The sequence below is a fragment of the Macrobrachium nipponense genome, chromosome 39 (assembly GCF_015104395.2).
Source record: "Macrobrachium nipponense isolate FS-2020 chromosome 39, ASM1510439v2, whole genome shotgun sequence".
In the NCBI taxonomy this organism is placed as follows: Eukaryota; Metazoa; Arthropoda; class Malacostraca; order Decapoda; family Palaemonidae; genus Macrobrachium; species Macrobrachium nipponense.
The window spans coordinates 52,629,663-52,647,162 of NC_061099.1; positions in this window are offsets into that span (position 1 = coordinate 52,629,663).

The following is a 17,500-nucleotide window of genomic DNA, read 5'->3' on the forward strand; positions in this document are numbered from 1 at the left end:
TAGGAACCACTAATTGTTCAGTAATCTCCTCTTTGCTACCGGACTTAGGACAAACATAACGACACAAAACTTTGTCTTTTAAACAAAACATTTCCTTACATACATTATCGAGATCATCATCCAGCTCACATTCAAAAATTCTGGTTAGTGTTGCATCCTCTCTCTGAAACTTGATTAGCTCATCCTTATTCAAAGGGTTAGTGCCTAATTCATCACAGTAACTATTACTTGATTCCACTACATCGACTACGTTATTCTCGACAGCTACACCTTCCACTTGGCTATCACTGTCACCGATAGAGTCAGGTCTCTCAGCCACACTCACGCCAAGATCATCAACCTTGCCACCTCTATCACACTCGTTCGAATCCATGAACAAACTATGACTGTAGTCTATGTCTGTATCTAAACCTGACCTGGTTACTACCATTTCAGGCACTGGAATCTCTCTCACAACACGATTCACATACTTGGAAAAAGTCATTACCGACAATAATGTCAACGCCATCAACAGGCAAACTGTTAACGGCTGTTAGTTTCACTTCTCCTGACACTACCTGACTTTCCAAGTTTACCTTTAACAAAGGACAAATAATACTAGTGTTCGGAAATCCACCTAACATGACTTTCTTTCATATTGATTTCTGCCTTGTTTGGCACACACTCTCTCCTAATTAGAGAGACAGCAGCTCCTGTGTCCCAAAGCAAGACTACTTCTCTCGAATCTCCTCCTCCAAGAGAGGAAACTACACCTTCTGACAGAAATTCTCCATAAAATTTCCAAGTTTCTCTCATCACATCATTCCTACTTGACGAAAAGTTAACTAGAGACACTGGTTTCTTAACGTCCTTTCTACTGCACAATTTCTCGCTAAATGCCCTTTCTCATTACATCGGAAACAAGTTAATTCTGAGCCACTAAATGCCACTTTATTCTCACAAACCTTAGACGTATGACCAGGTTTTCCTCAAGCATAACAGGAATAGCCACTTTTACTCGCATTGCTACTACTAGAACTGAAACTTTTACTACTTTGTACTTTACCAGATGAAGGATCATTTCACTTTTTACTTACACTTAAATTATGAGTCAAACTATATTCGTCTGCTAACCTAGTTGCTCCTGCAAAAGATACTTCTCGCCTATCTTCAGACCGTCAAAATCCTCAACTTTAGTGGAAGTGAACCAATCACAAGACAGCCTTTCTAACTTCTTACCATATTCTACATACGTAATATTCTCGTCCTTTCTCAAACTTCTAAATTTCTTATAGTACGCCTCCGGTACTAACCTCTACGCACTAAGAACAGTTTCTTTCACAATATCATAATCATCACATTCCTCCTTAGACATGCAACTATACATAGTAAGTGCCCTACCACACAAAGCTGACTGTAAATATAGAGTCCACATTTCTTTAGGAGAACCTACTCTTTCCATTAACTTCTCAAACACATGAAATATGTCGTTACATCTTCCTCATCAAACTTTGGTACTAATTTCAGCACTGCACTCATACCTAAACCATCAGCTTCATTTTCGTTCTCGCCTGTCTGACTGTTAAGAGTACTTTGCCTTAACCAAGCAATTTCCAAACTCTTGCTTACATTCTTTTTCTCTTTCTTCCTGCTGCATTATCATTATTTCTCTCTCTTGCTGCATTTTCATTGCTTCTCTCTCAGCCGCTCTTTCCTCTCTCTCAGCTGCTCTTTCATCTCTCATACTTTTCTCTTTCTTTCCTTTCTACATACTCACGGAGATAATTCCCCTTTAGACCTTGAAGCTTACCAGACTCAATAAACTCTTTCACCATCTCACTCATTCTGGTTCTTTCTATATTCTCCCCGTTTCAACCTGTTATGGTGCCGAATATCCTGGCAAGGTTGCCAACTGTTACGGACTGAGATCAGCTCAAGTTCTTTATTATAATAAACAAAAAGGATTCAACACCAACATTTGAAACTAGGGGTACAAATATAGTTTATTTACAAGCTTATTAACAAAGATAAATGCAGAATGGTTTCTTCTATTTACATAACAAAATTAAAACTGACAATATGTAAAATGGGGAAACAGTGCGGTAATGAAATACTTGCTGGTCAGTTTTGCAGCTGTCGAAATTGGTGCTTGAAGCAAGGACTTCACAAAACAGGACAGTAGAAACTTCAGCCGGCTTCTTGACTTCGTACTGCAGGAAGGGATTGCCTTACACTTGAAACTTGAAGGGGGGGTTACTCCTCAAAACCACTGGTAGGACGCTTCTTCTCTGAAAGGAATACTCGATGTCAGGATCTTTCTCTCTCTCCCTGACTACAAATTGCAAACTTTGTTTCCGTTCACAATATCTCTCGTACTTCCTCTTCCTCTCTTATCCCTCATCTCTCCCATCTCTCTGATGATCTCTGATGATCTTATCTCTCTACTTCCTCAGTCATATATATATATATATATATATATATATATATATATATATATTATATATATATATAATATATATATTATATATATATATATATATATATATATATATATATACGGCAATCTGGGGGCGGAGCTTAACCAGCGAACGTCACCTCCCTCTGTAAGGCTCTCGACGAAATGTTGCATCATAATACGCAGTGTTTCTAACGACGCGACAGCCGCATGCTGAGTTCCATAACCTACCTGAGTACTCTCGAACAATCATGAGAACAGACGCCTCCAACACATGCGGGCATGCCTCCTTGCTGCAGACCTAATTGAAGAAGATACATTTTCCTTTCCTTTAATATATGCTTCTTCGCTATAGAGCGATTACCACGACACCTGGAAAATTTCAAACAAAGGCTGCAGTCATCCTTCCTTGCTGCCTTAGTCTGTATTTTTGAAAATCGGTTTTCATCCACAAATCATTCACGAAAAAAAGCTGTGTTAAGTAAAAATATTTAGTGCCACAAACAACTCGATATGTATTGCACAGACAAAATTTTATATCGTGCAAAAAATGCTGATGTATTGGGAGATCTTTGAGCCTCGTGGCAAAGTAATGCAGTCATGTAGGCTAACTACGAACTGCTTTGTAATGGGAGCATAGCCAGAAAATCTTTGAGCTGACATGCTACTTTAACCTTGGTAAAGACTTATTTCTAAAGACATTAGCTTAGTAAACAGCAACTAGCATTCGATCCATGTCAACATCAAAGTAATCAAAGTGTGAAATCTGTTATGCACTTTCCCACTCGAAGTTCTAGGGCTCCTCGTCACATCATAGAAAATGCTCTTGCAGATGCAACTAGATTTGCTCAACCTACCTTAGCCGTCGCAACATTGACTGCCATTGACGTCAGCTAACTTTAAACGCTTGGGAACACAAACATAAATTTGTAGAAACTAAAATAATTACATTCAACACTTACGATGATGCAATAGTATTCCGGTTCATGAAGGTAAACTAGTGAAGGGTAGTCTCCACTTTGGGGGGTGCCAATCGTAAAAAATATTTGCCAAAAATACACTAATCAAGACAGGCTAATCAAATTTTCAGGCATTATTAGCACTATAATAATGCATATTCTCTGTGAGTTTTATCATCCTACAGGGAAAATTAATGATTTTATGAAAAAAAAGGTGAAAAAAACGGAAATTTCCGGGCCCCTCGTACTGAAGGTTATTTGGTGATTGGTGAGAAACTACAGTCTTGAATAGAAATTCGGTCTGACAGAATGTTGGTATATCCACCTGGAACATGCACAAAAAAAATTATCAAAATAGAACAGTAAATAAGCACGTTATAACAAAAAAAGAGCAACAACTTCGTAAGTTCAGCGAAAGCCCCCGCCGAAAAATCAGACTATAGCTAGGAAGAAATATTCAGGAAAAATTCAAATCTCGATTTAGGGACAAAACCTTTGGAGAGTTTGTAGGGGGGGTTTCTTTGATTGTCCTAAATAATATAATTTTTAGATGTTTTAGGCTATCAAGTGACATAATAACTACAAACTCTCCAAAGGTTTTGTCCCGAAATCGATTTGAATTTTTCCTGAATATTTCTTCCTAGCTATAGTCTGATTTTTCGGCGGGGCTTTCGCTGAACTTACCTGAAGTTGCTGCTCTTTTTTTTATTATAACGTGCTTATTTACTGTTCTATTTTGATAATTTTTTTTGTGCATGTTCCAGGTGGATATACCAACATTCTGTCAGACCGAATTTCTATTCAAGACTGTAGTTTCTCACCAATCACCAAATAACCTTCAGTACGAGGGGCCCGGAAATTTCCGTTTTTTCACATTTTTTTTCATAAAATCATTAATTTTCCCTGTAGGATGATAAAACTCACAGAGAATATGCGTTATTATAGTGCTAATAATGCCTGAAAATTTCATTAGCCTGTCTTGATTAGTGTATTTTTGGCAAATATTTTTACGATTTTTTACAATCAGGACCCCTCCAAAGTGGAGCCTACCCTGAATATTGTCGGCATGATACATTGTACTTCAATCGAAATTCACATTCTATCTACCAGATCTCTATGAACGAATCCATCTGAGAAATTCCAATTACTTCGGACATATATCATGTTTTTAAGTATCTGAACGGTTTTGTTTTGCAGTTTCAACTTATATGATATAATTTGCAATGTATTTTCATATTCTAGAGTAAATTTAGCGAGATTATGTTTTTCAGCAAAAACAAATGGGAAATTCGATGAACGAAAGCTAATGAAAACTGTATCTTCACTTTTCTTGTTGATAGTACAACTTGGCTTGGAGCTAGGGACTGACCAAAACAGGCGGACCTGTTAGTGTGCCAGTGTTAAAGGAAGCAGCCTGAAAAGATAGAAGAATCTACCTAGATGGGCTGATGCAGCAGTGTGTGGGTGTAACATCAGCCATAATTCTTTATATTCACTGATCACACAAGGTGAAAACTTTTTAGTATAAGTTATAACTACAGTAATATTCATAATAGGAGTACAGAAATTAAAAGCTTTGTGCTATAAATGCAGGATGAACTTCCAGGAGAAATGAGCAAAGTACAAATGGATCCCCTCCTATTGTTAGGAAACAACGAGTCTGTCAATAATTATGTAGGGACAATTAGTTAGGAAAATCCACTGGTAGAAATATATATAGAGTGAGGGTAGAGTAATGAAAGAATCTACCAGAAGTTAAGGTAGAAAAGGAGGTAGATGTGTGCAGTATCAGACTGCAGGAATAGCATTTTCGAAAACGAGACAAAACACAGGCAGCCGCTTGCCAAAACAGTAAAATGCAAACCTCAGTGGAAAATCTGAACTTTGACACCTTCAGTGGGCGGTTACCGTAGATTAACGGAACCAATAAGACTGATCTAGGGGTGGCACCGGAAGTAAGGAAAGCCACTCAAGAAGTAGTAGGATGTGTCTTAGTAAGAAGTTAAGGAGGAGCTAGAATTGTGAGTTAGGTTCAGACTTCATTTCAGCTCCCAGAGAAAATCAGTTAGGAACTAAGCCTTATACAGGGAGGCTGTATTCCTTCTCCCTCTGTTTCCAGTGTAGTGTTGTGTAAAGTGAACTTGTAAACTTATACTCTAATTATAAGTAAGATTAATTAAGTGGTGTTTAACTTGCCATGTATCCCGGTAACGTATTCATGTAAAACAAGCCCTCCTGAGAGACATGGAAGAAAAGAATTAAAACTACAATGTTCCTAAGAGAATAGAAACTCATCGCAAGTGATAATTGGAGGTTAGCCCATATAACAGATAACCTTCCAACATTACCCATAGCTACGAAAAAGAACCAGAAGAAGAAGAGAGAAGGAGAATAAAAGAAACCCGTAAGTACTCAAATACAACAATGAAAGAAAAGTATAAAAATAGAGTCATAACACTATAGCAGAATGAGAAAAAGGAAAAACTAGAAATGCAGTAACTCCAAGGAGGAATCAGCCGAGTACAAACATACATATGCTTTCCTATAAGCAGGGTGAGAAAACAGAAAACCTAGAAAATGCAGTACAGTAATATACTGGAATGCAATCATGAATATGAAAGATCTGCACAAACTAGAGAAGGTAAAGTACACTCACCAAATTAGAATTGGCAGTTTCACCATTTTTCGTTCACTTGCCTAATGCAAGATTCATGCGTGATTAATCTATTTTTCTTTTTAAAGATGGAAGAAATCTTATGTAATGACATTAAAAACAGTCACTGGTATCTTAAGAACAGCATGTTATATTTTTGCATAAAACTATTTTCCACAGAGAAAAATTGGTGTGAACAAAACGAAGTGATAACAGAGACATATCATAACCACTGACATACATTACTAAGTAAACAGACACCTATCACTAGTACTATCAAATAAACATAGTCTTTATATTATCATTTCGATATAAAGCTGACATTAATTGAATAATTCCATTTGTTAAATCTTACAGAAAACATTGGAAACTCACAAATGCTATATATAAAAAAAAATTATAACTTTAATATTGTGAAGCATACGGTTTTCTGAGTCATGACATGCGCGGGAATTGAATGTCAATGTGTCATTTATTGGTCAAAGAAACATCACCTGCTCAGCAAGAGACAATTATTGCACTGTGCATATTTGGTTTCCATTCTTGAGACATGTCGTAAGCCGAAAATCGTCGTAAGCCAGAGAATCATCAAAATTCCTTAGAAAACCTTACTTTTAATGCTTTGGCTGTATTAAAAAGTATGTAAACTTCACCTTTATTGCATTTTTAATAAAAAAAAACCTTCAAATATTGATTATTTTGCATTTTTGGAGTCGTATTTTTCCACTAGATTGGTGTCGTAAGTGTTATAACCCTAGAACATGTGTCGTAAACCTGGAAATAATTTCTGAAGAATATAATTGAAAAGTGTTGTAACCTCAGAACGTCGTAAGCCGGGGACTGTCTAGCTAGGTCTGAATAAATTATGTTAAGCAATAATGAAAAGATTGAGAAAAAATTAGAACTTGGCCAATAAAGAATAAGGGAAATATTCAAATAATGCAGATTAATATGGATATCGTCAATTTAAATATTCATTCACAATACGTGCTCGAGAGAGTATGCTGCTGAAAATAGACCTGGGCTAATCAAGTGTCAAAATCAATAGTTAAATTTAGGCCTACTAAATGTCTTGCACATTATCTTATTGATCAAAGGACAAAATTAGTTGAATTACACTTTGCTATTAAAGAATATTGGCAGGCTTAATGTATTCTTTATGGGCTGTAGGTGACGAACTGATGATGCCCCACTATATTACAATATGTTGGGTCATGACTCGAACAGCAGCAAAGCCAGCTTCCAAATACTTATGCCATTACTGCCTTGAGAACAAAATTAGAATTTGCAGAGCCATGGGTATATATTTTTCTTACTTTGAAGAATAATCATCTTTAATATGTTAAATAAATCTACTCGATTCTAACTTATTTCAAGTAAATAACATTTTTGAGAGGAAATATTATTTATTTTTAAGTGAATAATTTGGCACCTGCATATAGTAATATTTCCATACCTGAACAATGAATTAAGAAACTACACCATTGGTCGACTGTACAGAAAAAAATGTGAATTAAGTAACTCTGGGAAAGCACAGGGAAAGAAAGCCAACTGCAGTAGGAACAATAAAAGGTGAGGATAGCAAACAGTACTGGAAGCAACTAAAATTACAAAGGAGGAGAAAGTTGAACTGAGTAAGGTGATGCTGGAAAATGGAGCTAAAACAGAAACAGAAAGATAGTGGAAGAGATGGGACAGAAAATTGCTTCAAGGAAAGGAAAAGGTAAAACAGAGTTCCAGGTAGCATAAGGGAGAAAAGCAGTTAAGAAGTTTAATCATGGCCGTGCTATCTCAGTAGACATGCGTACCTTCTAGCAAGGAACTTAATAATCAGGAGCAAACATTTTTACTGACAAAAACAAACAAGGACTGCAGAATCATCTCCAGGTCAAAAAGCTAATGACTTGGTAGAAAATGTCAACAAACTTAAGCTGCAAGTAATATAATTAACTAAAACCTATGTAGGTAATAATGATTTTATTATTACAAGGTTATAAGATAGGGAACAATGAACCTCTATTCAAGGACTTAAAGCACATCCCAAGAGTCATGGTATCGTTACCATGAGTATAGCCATAATCATAATGATAAAATAAAAAAAATAAGCAATGTTTTCAAAAGAAGCAAAATTTTTAGACACTTGAGAGTTACTGGCATGCTAATGACACTTTGATTGAGTTGAATAGAGAATTTAGGTCATTCGGCGCTGAAATGGAAATTGACAGTAAAAGGTTTGAAGGGTGTAACAGGAGGAAAACCTCATAGCTGCACTACGTATTAGGAGAGGGTGGAAAGTAAGATGAAGAGAGTATGAAAGGAGGTACAGTAAAAGGAAAGAAAAAGGTTGCAGCTAGGGGCCGAAGGCACACTGCAAAGAACCTTAAGTAATGCCTACAGTGCATCGTATGAGGTCCACTGACAGCACTATCCCCCTACAAGAAATGACACTTTGGTGAAACCTTTAAAGAAAATGTGAAAAGTTGGTAAGCCCATACATGAACATTGCTGAGGTCTCTTTAGGTAATGCCAACCCCTCGAGTAGCTCAAAAACTTATAGTTTTATAAAAGAAAACTAATGAAGACCGAGGATGAAGGCAATCTCTCAATTATCAAAATCAATAGAAAAAAAATCTTAGTTCAACCAGACCACTGAGCTGATTAACAGCTCACTTAGGGCTGGCCCGAAGGATTAGATTTTTATTTACGTTACTAGGAACCAAATGGTTGCTTAGCAACGGGACCCACAGCTTACTGGATCCGAACCACATTATATTGAGAAATTAATTTTTAATCACCAGAAATACATTCCTCTGATTCTACGCTGGCTACAGCTGAGAGCAAACACAGGCTACCAGATCGGTAAGCAAGTATGCAACTGACTTGCCCGCCAAGGAACTTATCAATCAACTGGAGCCAGGAAATGATGTCTGATAAATCGGTGTTCCGTCAGTCAGTCAGTCAAATACAGAACTCCAGCAACCTAGCTGTCCCAAAGTCCTCATCACCTTGACCCAACACACTTTCTTTTCCACAATAATGCATACACTTGCTCTTTCTTGCTCAACTTCTCATTTAATCTCGTCTTTTTCCTATACTTTTCTTTACCCTATTCTTCTGACTTTTCCCCTTCGGCCATCATATACCCCTTAACGTGTTTATCATTACTCAAATTGTCCACACTTCTTAAGCTTCCCAATCTATCACCTCGGGATATGCCTCGCCACCTTTTCTTTTTCACATCCCCATGCACCTAAGATCTTGTAAGTCTACGATTCTACCAAACATGTGTGACCCACCTTACCTTGTAACACGCAGAGCTACCATCCAACACAAACATTTCAACCAAACTTTCCATATCGGCCCTAACCTTCATTCTCCACCCGACTTTCACACTCCACACACTCCTCAACTCTCTTGGCAATTGTATGTCCACCTTCACATACACCTCCACTCCAGAAATCCTCTTCAAACTTACTTGTCCCTATTTGTATCTATCATTTCTTAGTCCAGGTACACTTTTATCCTGTTTTTCTTCAAAAATTCGCACCTCAACAACCTATACGAACTTCATGCACACCTTTACTTCCAATCCTCAAAACCCTGTTAAATATCCAGCACATTCCTCCCTCCAAACTACATTTTATTTTTTCTCATACGCCTTTCTAAAAATCACATTTCCACTACAACCAGTATCAATCAACACATTAAAAAACTCTCCACCAAATTCTACTCTCATGCACAATGTTCCCACTCAAACCCTTCTCTCACATGTAATACACTTATCTCTTCCATACCAGAGGGCTCACCACAGTAAATCTCCTTCACAAGTTTCCCTGGGTTGGGTTTTGCTACACAGACTTCCCTCACCTGACCCTCCACTCCACATCCTTCACACTTGCTCTGAGGGCTCTTACATGTCATGGCAAAATATCCATTCATTCCAATTTTCCACAATGACTTCTACTTACTCCTACTCTTCTTCCCTTCTGGCAGTCTCTCACTCAATGTCCCACCTTTCTGCAACTGAAACACTTTAAACTCTATTGCTTGCAGGCAGTCCACCATACCCTCTCTTTCCACAGTTAAAACACTCGCCATTGGCTCATCTGCAATCTGCTTTTACATGCCCAGCCCTTCTATACCTATAACACTCCTTATCGCTACTACTCATTCCCATCGGAATTCCCTTTACATTCACTTTAGCCCTATTCACACAACCATTCCTAAACCTCTCTCAGCTTCTGCCCCAGCACTTTTCCCATTATTCTCCACAATCACTTGCTCAATCTTTCTTCCTCTTTCCAACAGGCCTCTCCTACACGCCTACAACAAGATTCGGTTCAAACCTTCCCTCAGACCCAGCATACATCTTCTTTGGTTCATCATCATCTGCTCTAATGTCTTCTAAGATCTCTAAAACATCCTCCCAATTTAAGCTCTTTCCCCGACCACCACTTCCAATCTTTTTTCTTCTCATTCAAAATTACACCAATCTTCTTTGGGAATGTAGCCAAGAACTTCTGCATGAGGTGCTTGTCTCCCTCAATTCCTTCTTCTGCATAGTACATACTTCCTTCTGGCCAATACTTCTAACCTATGGGCATACAAGCCCACTTCCTCTCCAGATTTCATCTTCACCTCCTCAAACCTATCATCCTTCTTGTACGCAACACTTCCCTTCATTCTCTTCAACTGCCTAAGTACTCTAGCTTTCACGGACTCATGCCGTAGTTCATCCTCACACATACTTCTATAGCACCTCATTAACCACCCATCCAAGAACTCTCCCAGTCGCTCCATCCACACACTATCATTCTCCCCATACTTCTGCCTATAATACTTCTCATACTCGTAAAAAAACTCGCAAATGTCTCTTCCTTCCCCAATGTAAAATTTATCAAACTGGGGAACCTCCCTCAGGAAAACCGTTTTGCCCTCTTTCTCCTCTGCCTCATCAAACCTACCTTCACTACTACTACTACTACTACTACCACTACCATTTCCACTCTTCCAATCATTCTCGATTTCCGAGTCCGAGCTACCCCTCCAAATCTGAGAAATAGACTCCTCTTTCCTTACACCTCTCCCCTTTCGTGTTCTCTTCATCTTTCCTTTTCTTTTTCTTACTTTTCTCTTCCTCATTGCTTTCATTCACTTCACTTGTAACATCCTCATCTATGGCAGGTATGTATTCCTTTACTCTTACTTGGCAACTCCTTTCCCTTTCTTAAGGATTTTCTCCTTAATACCTTTTGCCTCACTGCCCTCACTTCCTTTCACAACATCGGGCCACTTTCAGCCATTTTGGCCATTTTCTTCACCATCTCACACATTTTCTCATCATCCATCACCTCTATCCTTGCAATCAATCTACTTTCCCTTACCTGGGCTTCCCTGCTTCTATTCAAAGAGGGGTCTTTCCTTTTCTGAGTAAAAGGAATAAACAATAAATGAAATCAACATCTAGTTGGATAAAAAATGTTTTTCCTAAATACGTACAGTCTACCCTTGCTATATCAAGGTTCAGCATTTGCGTCTACAGTTAATGGCAGATTTTTCTGTGTAACGTATCTCCAAATATGTCACAGAAAATTCACTAATTCGCAGATTTTTTCATAGAGCAATATTCACCAATTACTGTACATATTTTCAATTTACTTTGTAACTAATAAAGTACATATACATTTTTTATGACAAAAAAATTATTTACAGCACAGTATTTACTCATTTTCAAATATTGATATTAAGATTATGTAAATCATGTGGGTACTCACAAGTGATGAATGTTGATTGAAGATGATGATGAATTAGCTGAGCAGTCTGATGAATGACGACGAGGATATGACTGCACAGCAAAGGAGAGGAGTTACATCTCCTTTGGGGGTGCCTCTTCCCCTTCTTCAGGCGCTTCATCCACCAACTGCACTTCTTCAGGGGTTTTGGGAGGCTTTGGAGGGTCCTTCATGGTGATAGGCCTGCTGTTGCTGCTTCTTCATGCTGAAGAGGAGGTTTCTATAGGGCGCCAATGCCACATAAAGACAATATGAAAAGTCAATAGAGCGTTGCATATTAGGATCTCATGCCCCAGTCATCTCCCACAGCTTCTTGACCATCCTCATAAGTCAGAACAGACGTTCCAAAGACAGGTCCTCATTTCACTGTCTGTCCTCATCCCCTAAACCTGCTGTGCCTTCTTCCTTGCTGGTAGACTTCATCAGCTCTTTCAAATCCTGGTCTGTCAGGGTGTCAACTTCATCTCCACCAAGGAGCATCATGACCTTCCTCTGTCACTTAAGCTCTTTTCCAGAAGCCTTATAAAGGAGCGGGGCATTTATATAGGAGACACCTTAGGGCATGATTCAAAAAGACACACAAAGTCAGCACCAATACACATCATGCTCACAGTAGAGACATACACAGTGAACTAGGAAGTTAGGCACAGATGCAGGGTCATTTGCGCATCATATACTGTACAGGGTACAGTATTACACATAACACCGATATATTGCGCATCGTTTACTGCACATATGGACTGTACATTTTGCGTATTGATATTCTGCTGTGTTGTAAAATGGCTTTGAAATTAAATTAAACTGTTTAGTATGATAGTAGAGCATATCTAAAATACATGGGTATAGTTTGTTGAATGACGGGACCACCTCTGAACGAAATGATAGGACTGTTCAAGTCTGCTGAACCTGTCCTGTTGTTCTACAGTATTTTCATTTTACTGTATTTCCATATTTCCATGCATGAACACATTTTGTTATAATAATAATTATTGGTACTAATTTTCACATGTTAATATTAAATACTATACACATATCTAATGTTTGTTCCAGGACCATCTCTAGACATTCCAAACACACAACGGACATTCCAAACACAACTTTTGCAAAAGGAAACTGCATCTTAAGAAGTTGAAATACACATGTGCAATGCTACTTTACACACTACTGGCCAGTGTTTACAAAGCAGCCAATCCAGAAGTGCCATTCCTTTTCCATGGTGCTCACTGGCTGTATCCTTGGTGCTGATTGACTGTCTACCCCCAAGATTTTCTCTCAATGAGATGCATGAAGCATGCATCTCTGATCGTTCAAAGCATGTCCTATGACTGTGCGAGTGTTTCACTTGTATCTGTGTACACCCGACCCCAGCCTATTCACGGTTCCAGATTCGCAGACTCAGCGATTTGTGGATTTCTCCATAGAACATACATACACATTATTCATGGAAAAATTCGCATACTCACAGCATTTTTCACTGAGAAACAGTCAACCCCCAGTAATTGCAAGGATGTATAACACAAACCCCCTTGAATAGGTAAAAACTGTGAAAACTTAGACCCTCCTAAAACTACTTATAGTAAACCCCCGCTATTCACGGACTCGCCTATTCACAGATTTTTCTATGGCCCGTATATACCCTTTATTCACAGAAAATATGCCTATTCACAGTATTTTTCACTGGGAAATATTTACAAATTACTGTATTTTTATATTTTTGTGTGACTAAATGCGCTTTTTATGATAAAACTATTGAAATTACTCAGGTACAAGCATTTTTAGAAGGTTTTTTGTGTTTTAGCTATCAAATTAGGCAGTTCTAAGAATTTTCATAGAGATTTTGAGTATTCGAGGATTTTAGCTATTCATGGGGGGTCTGGTACCTATACCGAACAAATATGGGGGTTTATTGTAAACGTAACTGCTTATTTTGATAGTTCAAACACAAAAAACCCTCTAAAATTATATCTTTTAATAAAATAGTTTTGTATATACTTACCCAGTAATTACATAGCTATAAGTTCCACTTATATGGCAACTTGAATTCAAAATTTCGCAGGTAACGCTTCAAACCATCATGTAGGTGACCAGTCCCACCCACTAGCCGGAGAATAGGAACGATTATATGCAAAAAGCTCAGTTTGTTCATGCCCTATGTCCATCAACAGGGAGGAGGGAAGGCTCTGACCCTGTAATTACTGGGTAAGTACATATATGCAAAACTTTGATTATATAAATATTTTTGTATACATATGTAATCCCAGTAATTACATAGCTGATTCCCACACTGACAGGAGGTGGGAGACATGGACATATACTACTCCAAAACGACAGTAACTTACACCAGATTGTATTAGCTGTCATCTGGTGAACTGGGCGTCAGCCAAGACTTTTAGCTGATTCTAGACACGTTGGACACCAGGAAAGCTAGGAGTTCTGGTTTCACTCCTAAAGAAAATGAAATGCAGAAGACAATTATAATTCAAGTAGGACGATGCAGAATGGAAGTTAGGGACATATTGTGCCTGAATGCTGAAGAAGAGGCTGGATCTCACTAGTACATCCTAGTCAGGACTTTCACTAGAGCTTCGGAGCAGAGCAAACGGGTCTTGAGCTACTCCCGCTTTCTGGTGTTTTTGGCCTTGTCTTTGGCTAGACTATAGAAGATGAAAGGAAGAGACAACTTTAATGAATTGATATTATTGCTGTTTACATTAATATTAATATTTGAAAATAGTACATCATTTAGTTATCATGCAAAAGACATACATCTTTGTAGAAGAGAGAGAGAGAGAGAGAGAGAGAGAGAGAGAGAGAGAGAGAGAGAGAGAGAGAGAGAGAGAGCATTATTATTTTTATTATGTGATATCATTTAATCATATTAGACTTACTAATACAGCATTGATCCATATTATTCGAAAATTAGTAAATAATTTTTGTATCATAAAAAAGTATTTAAGTCATGAAAATAACTTGAAAATGCAGTAATTAGTGATTATTCTCATCGAAAACCCTGCAAATAGGAGAATTTCCCCATAAATAATGGGTAAATATGGTCCAGAGAGAAATCCGGAATCCGGAGAACACGAATATGTGCGCCCCTGTAATATTAATATATATATATATATATATATATATATATAATATATATATTATATATATATATATATATATATATATATATAATATATTATGATATATATATATTATGTATATATATACATAATATAATATATATATATATATATATATATATATATATCATAATATATATATATATATATATATATATATATATATATATATATATATATATATATATAATATATATCTATATATATATCTATTATATATTAGTATATATATATATATATATATATAGATATATATATATATATACTATATAATATATATATATATATATATATATATATATATGCTTAAAAAATCACAGTAGATGCACGTGACTTCATAAATAAGCGAATACCACGGGAAATGATAGACAGGAATCCAAGCGCTTTCGTCTTTATTCAGACATCGTCAAGGAGCTACTAAAGTACAATCGGAGAGGAAGGCCTCAGGTACAAACAAGATCAGGAATACCAGATGGTTTAATTATCAAAAGGGTAAAAATTAAAAGGGATAATCCAGGATTATCGGATATCACACGGTCACAAACTTAAACAGATTCTGACCCTAACCGAAATTACAAAGTATCTTTACAGTCCAAAAACATGTAAAAACTGAATATATTAATTTTGTTGCTTATATTTATCTACAACTTTTTTCATTATGAAAGCATCAAGTTTAAATAAACCAGACTTAAATTTAGAACATTTCTATTATTTGACTTGATAAAACAAGATTCAATGATATTCCTTTAACTGTGTCATTACATGGGACTAAGGCTCTTGCTTGACTCCAGTTAATAGGATGGTCTAAATCTCTCATATGTACAAATAATGCATTCGATATTTGCCCAGTTCTCACAGAATATTGATGTTGCTTAAGACGCTGTGAAGAGATTTGCCAGGTCTGTCCCGTAATAGATTTTATCACACTTTTTGCAAGGAATTTCATATATGCAGCCTGGAAGATCTTTAGGAGAATTTTTTATTTACTAACTCTTGACATTAATATTACTGAAAACAACATTTATGTTAAAAAGCTTTAAAATTCTAGGAATATCTAAAAACCTTTCATCATAAGGTAATTTTAGAATGTTATGCTTACTAAATTCAAGTTTGTCATTAGTTGAATAAAATGTTTTCTAGGCTCTTTTCCATGCCACATCTACACAAAAGTCCTTGGGTTATTTAAGTTTTCAATGCAATATCATAAAAGTAGTTTTAATTTCAGCGTCAATAAACTGCGGGCTACAGACACGTAAAGCCCCTTAGGAAAATCCCAGAAAAAAAACAGAGAATTTAACATTTTGATGGTGATTGGAGTAGTAATGAAACAAAAGAGGCAATATTAGTTGATTTTCGAAAGACTGAAAAGGTGAAATTTCTATCATTTCTATGGACAGTTACATCAAGAAATTCAAATTACAATTTCTTTTCTTCCTCTACAGTAAATTTTATAGAAGGGACTAAATTATTGAGATTATTAAGAATTCCTGGAGGTTTTCGTGAACTGGCCAAATACAGAATAATATTCATCCACGTATCTAAACCAAATAACTTTTTGGGGCAAAATTCTTGGTAAGAGTTTTGTCTCAAAAAATTCCATGTAAATATTGCTAAGGACAGGAGATAAGGGATTACCCATGGCCATGCCAACTTTTGTACAAAAAATTCCCCATTGAAACAAAGAAAATTTACCATCTTTGATACATAACCTTATGAGACTAATGATTTGATTTTCTACACTTAAGGGAATGTCATGACGCTCTAATTCCTCTTCCAAATATTCAAGTAAGTCATCTACAGGCACTTTTGTAAATAAAGAGACAACATCAAAACTAACCATATTAAAATCATAATTCAAATTTAAACTATTCAATTTGTTTTATAAAATCAACATTGTTTTTAACATTCGTGTTAGAAATATTTCCTACCAAAGGAGTAAGAATTTTTACAAGCCATTTAGATAAATTATACGAAACTGAGCCCACTGAACTAATGATTGGTCTGATAGGGTTATTGATTTTATGTGTCTTGACTAAACCATACATGTAAGGTAGGGAGGCGCATTGCGGTGTAAACTGTTTAATTAAATGGTCCAAGCCCTTCAAAATGGATTTAATTTGTTTATTAAAATGGGAGTTAACTGTCTGTGTAGGGTCAGACCTCAGTTTTCGTATGAGTATCAGTGTCATTTAGCAATGTCATTATTTTACTTATATAGTCACTTTTATTCATAATTACCACTGCTTAGATTTATCTGCTTTTGTCACCTTCACTGTTTCGTCTTCTTTAATTTTCTTAAAAGCCTGGAGAAATCTCACGGGTACATTAGGGGGAGAAGGTTTACTCATAGCACCATACACAATACCTTACAAATATTGATATCATCAGGGCATAGGTTTTGATTCAACAATTTTTCTAAATAAACAAAAGGATTTTGAGATGTCCACACAGTCCAGGTTACCATTAAATACACCCAAAGCTTAACCATATCCAAAGCCGCTGTCGTAGCACTATCCACTGGTTTTGTCAGA